Source organism: Lepus europaeus, chromosome 6 (assembly GCF_033115175.1).
Source record: "Lepus europaeus isolate LE1 chromosome 6, mLepTim1.pri, whole genome shotgun sequence".
Taxonomy (NCBI): Eukaryota; Metazoa; Chordata; class Mammalia; order Lagomorpha; family Leporidae; genus Lepus; species Lepus europaeus.
In genome coordinates, this window is record NC_084832.1 from 110,372,949 (window position 1) to 110,384,627 (window position 11,679).

Genomic DNA, 11,679 nt, shown 5'->3' on the forward strand with positions numbered 1-11,679 from the left:
TCTCTCTATGTAACTTGCAGATAAATAAAAATACTACTAAAAACACTTTTTATAGGTGCTAACCCCCACTCCACCCTGTAACACAAATATATGCACTCAACTCCTATAATCTCAAAAGATATTTCAGCAAATATTTGTTAAGCACCTATTATGTGAGCAAATATTTTAGGACACAATGGTGAGCAGAATGATCGCTTCTCATGCCTTTTGATTTCTGGTGAAACTTACTCATACACTGCTACAGTCGAGAAATATGGTGCTAGAGTGATATTAGAAGAATAGGAGGTCCCAGAATTGTTCATCCACAGAGACATCAATTTAACAACCAATACATCAGGGTACCTGCATGAGAATCCCAGAATCCACGTAAGAAATTGCAATACTCCAGAAAAGCATACAACACTTGAAGTAACATTTGGTTACTTGAAGAAGGATAGCAAAAGTAGTTTGACTTTGCCTGTGACTCTTCCATACCCAAGTTAGCATATCTCAACATCAGTGGAGATCCTCATGGTTCTCTGATTTCTCCCCTGAAGAAGGAAGAGAAGAAGAGGTAACCAAAAGTCATCAACCTATTGAGATGGTGCCAGAGACTTACTCCTGTCTAACCTACTACAGGATTCTGAAGGATTTGGTATAGATACAATTCCTAGGCACAGCTACGAATGCAGAGGAAGGGCATGTGGCTCTCAGCATCCTCTGATTTTGAGAAGTTGGAGAGGTCCCAGGCACCCAGAGAGATCTCAGGTCTACCTATGGCTGGCAGCAGCCACATGCTTCCCAAGGCTTGCATATATCAAAGTTGCTGATGTTGAATGCAGATGCTGAGCATGGACCATAGCTTCCAGTCATGAATCACATTTTCTCTGTCTTAGCGACACTATAAATTCAAGAATTTTACTCAGTATGAATATTATAGTCTCCAACTTTGTGCCAAACATAGGACTAGGGCCCAAGAGAGAGAACAGTGAACAGAATTACAAGGACTACAAGGATGCTGCATTTTTGGACCTTGAAGAAATTCAATATTGGTGAACTCACTGAGTAATAATTGCATGTTTTTTCTACTGTGAATACCTACTGCTTTAACACGCTTATTTTAAAAAATGACAGACTTGGGGTCGTTGCTGTGGCATACCAGGTAAAACCTCTGCCTGCTGCACCTGCATCCCATATGGACATCAGTTTGAGTCCTGGCTGCTTCTCATCTGATCCAGCTCCCTGCTGATGCACCTGGGAAAGCAGCAGAGGGTGGCCCAAGTACTTGGGCTCCTGCACCTGTGTGAGATACCCAGAGGAGGCTACTGGCTTCTGGCTTCCGATTGGCCCAGCTCCAACCATTGCAGCCATTGGGAAAGTAAACCAGTGGATGGAAGATTCTCTTTTGCTCTCTCTCTCGCTCTCTCCTTCTACCTCTCTCTTTCCCTTTCTCTCTCTCTCTCGCTCTGCCTATCTGTACTCTGCCTTTCAAATAAGTAATAAGTCTTTTTTTTTTTGACAGGTAGAGTGGACAGTGAGAGAGACAGAAAGAAAGGTTTTCCTTTTTGCCGTTGGTTCACCCTCCAATGGCCGCTGCGGCCGGCATATCACGCTGATCCGAAGCTAGAAGCCAGGTGCTTCTCCTGGTCTCCCATGCAGGTGCAGGGCCCAAGCACTTGGGCCATCCTCCACTGCCTTCCCGGGCCATAGCAGAGAGCTGGCCTGGAAGAGGGGCAACCGGGATAGAATCCGGCGCCCCAACCGGGACTAGAACCCGGTGTGCTGGCGCCACAAGGTGGAGGATTAGCCTGTTAAGCCACGGCGCCAGCCAATAAATCTTTTTTTAAAGTCATTACTAACAGCAAGAAACAAATAGAAATAATATTAAAGGACAAAAGACTGTCTAGAAAACACATGAAAAATGAATAAAAAAGTTTAAAAATGACAGACTTGGGTAAGCATTTGGCACAGCAGTTATTACCTAAGTTGATGATCATGTACCATATTGGAATGCACAGATTCCACTCCTGCCTCTGGGTCCTGACTCCAGCTTCCTGCTTATGCATATTCTGGGTGACGGGGATGATGGCTCAAGTGGTTGAGTTCCTACCACATCTGTAGCAGAGCTGGATTGAGTTTCCAGCTCCAGAGCTTTCGAGGTGCAAGCTAGCAGATGGGATATATCTCTCTCTCTCTCCCTCCCTTGCCCCCATTTCAAATAAAATAAATGTTAAAATGGTCAGTAAAAAAATAAAAAACAGACATTCTATAAAAATGCCAAGCTCCCGGTTGCTCCTCTTCCAGTCCAGCTCTCTGCTGTGGCCAGGGAGTGCAGTGGAGAATGGCCCAAGTCCTTGGGCCCTGCACCCCATGGGAGACCAGGAGAAGCACCTGGCTCCTGCCATCGGATCAGCGCGGTGCGCCGGCCGCAGCACACCTACCACGGCGGCCATTGGAGGGTGAACCAACGGCAAAGGAAGACCTTTCTCTCTGTCTGTCTCTCACTGTCCACTCTGCCTGTCAAAAAAAAAAAAAAAAAAAAATGCCAAGCTCATTTTCACGTGGCCTGTGAAGGGGTATAAGAAAGTTTTCTGGAGTGACAGAAATGTTCTCTACAATGACTTGACCGGTGTATACATTTGCTAAAATTCATTAAATGATATGCTTAAAATACTTGCATTGTATTATATGTTAATGAAAGATGCAGGAATATATATCCTTTTTTAAATTATAAATGTAACATACATTGTTACAGAAAATTGAAAGCAGGAAATTCATCTTTGAAAGAGAAGACTAATAAATTCTGTCAATGAAATTTGAAAAATAAATATTTGTAAGATCTTGAAACTTGGCAGACATTTGTATAAAATATATAAAATTTTTGACTATGCAAATCATCACAATATACTCTTTTTACTCTTGTAAATTTGAAATAATTTAATTGCCTGTAATTACAAAAGTATTTCATGTTCATTTACAGATATTTTAAAAACATAAGAAAATCATCCAAGCATAACAATCCTTTGGCATATTACTTTAAACACATTTTATAGTTATTTAAGTATAAATGAAATCATTCCAGTTGACAGTTCTGTTGTCATGCTTTTATATTTATGGCTAAAACATATGTATATACTCATAAAATTAAAAAGAATTTATGGCAACCAATTAAATGTGTCTGTATTTGTCAGAGTTAAGGAAATATGAAACGATGGAGGCTGCATTGAAGAGTCCACCCCAGTGGGCCAATTTAGAGCATAGTGATTTAAGCCTGCACTTGCTACACAGGCATGACATGGCTGAGGTCCACTTGGAGTCCCAGCTGCTCTGCCTCCAATCCAATTCCCTACTAATGTGCCTAGGAAAGCAGTGGACAAGGCTTCAAGTACTTGGGCTCTTGCTACCCATGGGAGGAAGACCTGAATGGAGTTTAAGGCTCCAGGTGTCAGATGGCTGTACTGTTCTGGCCATCTGGGGAGGCAGTGAAATGGAAGCTCTCTATCTCTCCCTCTCTCTTTGTCACTCTGCCTTTCAAATAAATCTTAAAAAAATTTTTTTCTAACAGCAGTACTACTACTTTGTTGTGACTCTCAGCTCAAACAGTAAACTGGCCTTTGACCTAGATGAATCCCTCTAGCTATGTTAAGATTTGCAAATGATGCAATTTTTCAAACTCTGAAAAAAATAGAACAATAACTTCTTAGCAAAGCATTTTTATATAGTACTTATGAGGGTATTAAAAGTGTAGAAAATGAAAAAACTCATTGTTATGCATTTGCATGTAGAGATTTGTTCGTTTTGTTTTGAATTTCTTTCTATGGTCTCCTTTCTTAAAATATGGTGCAACTATTTGCTCTCTGTCTTCATCACCCTCTTATTCATTCCTCTGGAAGGGGACAATGTGAATTTCAAATCTCCAACTAGAACCCTGGTTGTTTTCCCTAGTCTCAGCATAATTTCTAGGCATAAGCAGAATTTTTTAAAAATATTTTTTTCACTCGAGAGTCAGATTTACAGAGAGAGGAGAGGCAGAGAGAGAGAGAGAGAGAGAACGTCTTCCATCCGATGGTTCACTCCCCAGATGGCTGCAACGGCCGGAAGTGTGCCTATCCAAAATCAGGAGCCAGGAGCTTCTTCCAGGTCTCCCATGCGGGTGCAGGGGCCCAAGGACTTGGGCCATCTTCTACTGCTTTCCCAGGCCATAGCAGAAAGCTGGATTGGAAGTGGAGCAGCCGGGACTAGAACCAGTGCCCATATGGGATGCTGGTGCTTCAGGCCAGGGCGTTAACCCGCTGAGCCACAGCGCTGGCCCCATGCATAAGCAGAATTGATTTAGTTTAGCTGTGTTTATTGAGGAACAAGGTGGTCCAAATCAGTCACCCTCTCATAAGTAGAGGAAAAGACATTTAACGAAGAAAAAAAAAAAAAAAAAAAACCACACAGTTGCTCTTGTTGTTGAAGCAAGTCCTTTATATGAATAATTCTAAACTATGACTTTTAATTCCTGTTTCCACATTTCCACCAAAAGAAAATCCATATTATCTGTATGGAATATGCTATACAGGCTACAGTTTGTCACTACAGCTTCTCTTATTTCTCTAGCTGTGGATGTTTGAAGAAAGTTTGAACACATTGGAAATGGGTCCCAGTGACAGGACTTGCGGATGTGGCTATTTCAGGAAACCATTCTCTGGAGAGGAGGTACAGATGGCCAGTTTTCTGGGTTTTGCAAAGCTTGTGAGCAAGCTTGGGTGGGGTAAAATATTTCAACTGCCTGTCAACAGATGAACTACATTTGTCATCCAAAAAGTAGAACATATATAAGGCATATGATTTCTTATTTCTGGTCTCAGTATAGCTAGGGAAACACTGGATTTCTGTTACACAGCTTGTGTTATATGAACCTACATTGCTACGATAAATTGTCACTATCCAAATATTAAAAATAGAATTTTAGTAGAATTATAAAATGGTGGATTCGGTTTTCATAAACAACATTTCAATTAAATCCCCATGATTAAAAATTATAGGTGAATATATGTCCAGTCCTGAGTTTTTAAACAGATATCACTTACTATTAGGTGTGCAAAGGTAGAATAAATTCATCAAAGCTATGTTGCTTGTGTTTTCCTTGTAGCAACAATACCTTTTTTTTTTAAAGATATTAAACAAAAGAACTCCACGGACCAAAGTTCTTTGCTTTTTGAAATTATTTTTATCTCCAATATTTTTAGATTCCTCTACCAGATGATTGAAACAGTAGGAGGTATTATGCAAAAAACAAATAAGGTAATATAAGTAGTCACTACTCTAGGAATACCATCAGTTGTACTTTTTTAAAGTGAGAAGTTCAGTAAAGAAATGCGTATCCAAAAAAGTCATTTTCTCATTTTGTATAGTTCTTAGTTACATGTAATTCACTGTTTTGGAATAAGATCCCCAATGAGTTGAAAAGGGCCTTCTCTGTCACAGGCATCAAACATATGAAGTTCCATCTCATTGTACTCTAGTCCTTACATTTAGGAATGCTTCCCTGAAACTAATCTGAATTTCACAAGCCACAGTTTATGCTCGCTCTATCTAGATTGTAGTGAATTCAATTTCTAATTTTGATGATGATTCATCAGATTATTTTCCTTTTGGCACAAAATCCTCCATTCACATACCTTTCTTACAGTTTTCATTTTCTTTCTGTTAAATGTCCATGAATTCTCTGAAGTCTAATGTTTCCAGAGTATCTTGATTATATTCCTCTTTCCTATGAGCTATCTTTGTGTTCTAACAGACCCACTCATGTAAGTAGCTTGTGAAATTACTGAGCTACTGCTCATCTATTGTAATTCCAGATCAACGTCTATGGTATCCTGAATATATCTAGCTGTTCTTTATTTTATAATTGCATTTTTCTCTCAAAGGGATTCATTTGAGAACTTCATCATTTTCCCATTTTATAATTTTGAATGGAATATTTCTCACATCTTTTCTTTTTCCTTTCTTTTTCCTGCTATCCCCATTCTTTCTTTGCCTTTAATTCACTTGATACTTTTTATTCCTTCAGAGAGAATGAGTTCATGTACAAAAGGAAATCATTAAAATCATGAAAAATACTTAGTATAAAAAAACTATTCATACTCTCATTTTTTTGCCACAACATGAATTTATCTCCTTTTTAAAAGATTTATTTATAGGCCAGCGCCGTGGCTCATTAGGCTAATCCTCTGCCTGCAGCGCTGGCACCCCGGGTTCTAGTCCTGGTCGGGGCACCGGATTCTGTCCCGGTAGCTCCTCTTCCAGGCCAGCTCTCTGCTGTGGCCCGGAAGTGCAGTGGAGGATGGCCCAGGTCCTTGGGCCCTGCACCCGCATGGGAGACCAGGAGCAAGCACCTGGCTCCTGGCTTAGGATTGGCTCAACGCGCTGGCCGTAGCAGCCACTTGTAGGGTGAACCAACGGAAAAAGGATGACCTTTCTCTCCATCTCTCTCTCTCTCACTGTCTAACTCTGCCTGTCAAAAAAAAAAAAAAAAAAAAAAAAATTGAAAGTCAGAGAGAAAGGGAGAGACAGAGAGAAATCTTCCATCCACTGGTTCAATCCCCAGATGGCTGCAATGACCAGCACAGGATCAGGCCGAAGCCAAGAGCCAGGAGTTTCTTCTGAGTCTCCCACATGGGGGGCAGGGGCCCAAACATTTGGACCAGCTTCTGCTGCTTTTCCCAGGCTATTAGCAGGGAGTTGGATCAGAAGTGGAGAAGCTGGGACACAAACAAGCACCCATATGGGATTCCCATGTCACAGGAGGCAGCTTTCCCCACTAGACAACAAAAACAACCCCAGTAAACTCATCTTTTAATTTGATTTTCATGAAGTTTTTGAAGTATCCTCCTATATAGTCACTATTTAATCTGAGAACAGACAACCATGTACTTGTATACACATACACACAAACACATGTACATATGTTTGTTAATCTTGATCTTCTAACACATATGTTTAACCTTAATGATCTGTTTATTTAAAATAACTATAAACATGTAAGATTCAAAGACCACATTTATAATGTGGAGGTCATGAAGACAACCTGTGTGAATTAAATATAGGCTTTTTTTATTTAAGGTCTCTAAGTCTTCTGATCAAAGTCAATCAATTGTTTCTTGTCTTTTTAAATAATTGCTGTTTGAATGAATTAAACATTCTATACTCAGCACAAGAATTTTAACCTTCAAACATGTTTTTTGGGTGAAATATCTCCAAATTTTGCAAACCTAAAACCTGAAGATAAATCCATAGCTGAAAAAGTACTCAGCCTATTTTCACATAAGTGTCTTTAAAAGTTTTCGAGAGTCTACTTGGTAAATGCTCACCCCAAGTCCCATAAATGGTCTGAAAGCTATACCAGCAAATTACACCTATACTTTTATGCAGTGTCAAATCATTCTATCTCTCTTGTCCTTTTTTTCTGTGTTTTTTTTTTTTTTGTATTGTATTGATTCATTATACCTTAGTTGTTCCAGCAATACTAAATTTTTGGTCAAATTTCATATTACCACTGTCACTTTATTGTGTACTGATTTCCTCCTTAAAGTAACTTGCCTTGCCATTTAAAAAAATAAACATGCTCTGTCCATGTATAAAGAGAAGAAATATAATCTGCTTGGTGGCTTATACATTTGAAATTATTATGTAGGTTTCCTTTTCCTATGAAATAATATCTTATCACTATAGAGCATATTTCAAATTTATGGTATGCCTTTTTTTCTTTGAGAATTTAAAATACTTTAAATAATTTGGGCTTTGCCTGATTCCCAAGAATTGTGGAGTATGACTGATAACTGCCTTTAGAATCCCTAATAGCTAAATTACAATTATTATGCAAAGCCCTACAATAGACAGTTATATGGATTGTTAAATGACTTTGCCTTTTTTGCAAACTATAATCATTTTCCTTTATTAGCTGAAGGATTTTATAATTTAAGGAAGATGAGAAACCTATAAGTCACGCTTTCAAATAAGGAACATGGATATTGCAAACATTAAATTTCCCCATAAAAATGTTAAGGCATCATTAAACTAGGTTCAGATTAATACAATTCAGTCAACTCTAGATAGATATCTCCCATAATAAGCTGAAACAATACCTAGTGATCTAAGATGTAAAATATTTTACTACAGCCAATTTATAAACCTATAAAACATACAGGTATCATTCAACCTCTTTATTAATAGTGCATGCCTTGTATTAAATCAAAACCATTTTAAAGACCCCTCCCCTTTGGCATTCCTTCCTCAGCGCTTGCCCCTCATTATGTGTTATCTCATTGAAGCTCATCCAGAGCAAATGACAGCATCTTTTTTCCAAGAAGCAGCACAGGCAATGCCAGCAATTCCCAGCCTAGAGATACAGCTTAACTATCTCTGAGATTTATAGACACACTTACTATCCTCAGCCTACAACATTCTATGGCCTAATGTTGATGTATTTGTTTCTCTGTAGGTAGATGTGTTTCTTCTCACTTTGGAAAAATGCAATTTATTATTTTTAAAGTTTTTAAAGTTGCTTTCCAAATAAATTACATTCACTAGGAAACGTATGGAGTAACTTCATGTTCTAGGCAATTTGAATCTGCTCAAAGGATTATTTTTTTCATCCTTTTCTTCCCTAGTAGGAAAGCAAAGCATTTTGTATAGGATGAGTTGCTGGACGTTTCAATGAATTATATTTTATGGTATCTATTGCTATGCAACACTTCCAAGATAAAGGGCATATTTATTATGTTCACAAATCGATAATCAGGACAGGATAATCGGTGAGAGTAACTCATCTCTATTTTACCTGCCTGTGGGCAGAGGTAGTCCAAAGGATAGAGGCTCGAATCACCTGAATATGGGCTTCTGTGGACACTAACTTTACGTGAGATTTGTGTCCTGGTGCCTTCAATCTGGTCACTTTCATACATGTTGGCTTCGGTATCCCAAAACAGTTATAGGGGACATAGAAATAGCTGGAAACTCTATCCCCTTTACTAACCTGGCTTCACAAGGCAAACACACAGTTTCTTTCTCATTGCATCTGATAAGCCAGAATCATAATTGATTCATAATCCAAGGGAATAGAATCAGAGTCAATTCTGATGAGAGAAGTATCAAAAACTGTGTGTACATGTTTTTAAACTGCCACATCATTAAAGGGATAATTAACTCAATACTTTTGTTTTTTGTTACTTGCATGAAATGAAGAACAAGGGAAAGAGGAGAGAGAGAAAGCGGGCAAAAATCTTCCATTGGCTGGTTTAGCTCCAAAATGTGTGCAATAACGCACAACAGTCAGGGCCGGTCAGGCCAAAGCCAGGAGTCAAGAATTCTATTCAGGTCTTCAATTCCTGACAGGGACCCAAGTATTTGAGCCATTGCCTGCAAGATACACATTAGCAGAAATCTGGAGTAGAACCAGAGAACACAGAACTCGAACCAGGCACTCCAGTATCTGATGTGGACATCCCAGAGTCTGCTTAACCTGCTCTTCCCAGCACCTGCCACAACTCAATACTTTTAAATAGCTCTCTGGAAAGTAATCAACTGTTCATTTCTGAAGCTGTTTCATAGGAAAAAATTTAAATATATTCTTGTTCATTGGAATATGATACATTAACTCCTCGTAACTAAGATATACCTTCCCAGGCCATCTTGCTAACAAAGCGTATGATAATTAAAATTTACACATATAAAAATAAAAATAGATCCCATAACAGAAATTTTCCGCTCTGATTTATCACATATACACATGCATAGATTAAGGTATTAAAGAATTTGAATATCATTTTTGTATTACAATTATCAAATGTGACATGGATAAATGTGTTATACTTAATACAAAACCATTCTCAACACATTTTCCTTTAACTGGGAATATGACTGCAAAGAATCAAGATTGAGATCATCTAGAAAAATAACAAACCAAAAAAACACTTATTGAAATATAACTGCTTATATTGATGTATAAATATACTGATACATATATACAATCCATATCCATATTTATCTAGCTATATATATGTAGTTTATAATCAATAGTGAGAATAAAATCAAAGAAATTCCTACAAATAATAGACTAATAAAATTTTACACAATGGAAGTTTATTTTTCATTGACCTAACACTCTAAAATCAGTTCTACTATTTTATCAAAATCATTCTTCACTTACTTTTTAATGATTTATTTACTTATTTGAAATACAGATGTAGCGAGAGAATGAGAGAGAAATTTTCCATCCACTGGCTCACTCCTTAAATAACCACAATGGCCAGGGCTGGTTCACTGAAGCCAGGGGCCAGAAACTTCATCCAGGTCTCCCACATAGGTGCAGGAGCCCAAGTACTTGAGCCATGTTTTGCTGCTTTTCTCAGGGCGTTTTCAGGGAGGTGGGTCAGAAGTGGAGCAGCTGGTACTGTCTCAGTCAGTGGCTTAACCTGCTATACCACAATGCCAGTCCAGAAATATTTCTTCAGTTGCAATTCACATTTTAGTCCAGCAAAAGAGAATGAAGGCTCGTTACAGTCCTAGACAGAAGTAACCATGAAGTTTGTTAACAAATGGAATTATTCCTATTGGCAAAACTCCAAGAAGTATAGTTTGTTGTATTTCCTGTATAAAAGGAGAGGTGCCATGTAGTATACTTACATCTGGGTAGTGATTAAACATTTGTTGGTTGTTATGAGATCTGGAAGAGGTAAGACTGGAAGATCAAAGAAAGGAAGTCTGAAGAAAAAATATATGAATCTTTCAGAGAGGTCATAAACTGTCCTTGTCTTTTTATATCATGTTAGTGCCCACCAAAGCATATCCACCAAAGAGAAATCACTTTACACAGAGCTGAAAGCGTACCTGTTGAGTAGAATTCAAGCTGCCTCTTTTCCTGGTCCCTGTGCTCTTTTCCTGGTCACAATGACAGTGACCCTGGTGGAAGTAATGCACTGATCCATAATCTGGATTTTCCCACAGTATGGCTCACTGGGCACATCACTACTAAATATCCAACTTGTCAGTATCAAAAGTGGAGCCTCAACCCTGGACAAGGCACTATCTCTTTAGAGAGATGTGTACATGAAGAAATACAAGGAATCTTCCAAAAGGTCTGGGAAAATGCATATCATCCAAAAACTATGCATAAATTTAAAAAAATGTCTTGTACCAAATTTCTATTCTTTTCAAATTTTTGAAGCGCCCTTGTAGAGGCAACAGATTCGATGTTCCAGGATTCTCTCCTCTACATTGATACCGAGGAGCACAGCTCAATCCATGCGTGTAGAACAGAGTTCATCTACTGTCAACTCCGGTCCATGTAAGCTTCTCAAAGCTGTCTGTGCCTCCTCCACAGTACATTCCTTACTTCTCCAGCGAATGAAGTTCCCCCTGAGTTCCCCCAGGAACAGAGTCAAATGCTAGATTGTTGAGTCTAATCTGTATTTGCTCCAAGCACCCCCTCCATCTTCATGAACATTCAGAAACTGGTGTGTATTCTGCAGCATGATTCTATTTTTCTACTACGTTTACTTTAGTGTATCAATAAGGTCACACTTCTACTGAACAGAAAGCTATGTAGACCAGCCCTGGGCTTCAACCTTAAACAGCTGAATTGTGAATCGTAACAAGTGATCCCATGTCAGTGAATGCTCTCAGATGCAGTCCAGTATTGTCACTCCTCCTTCA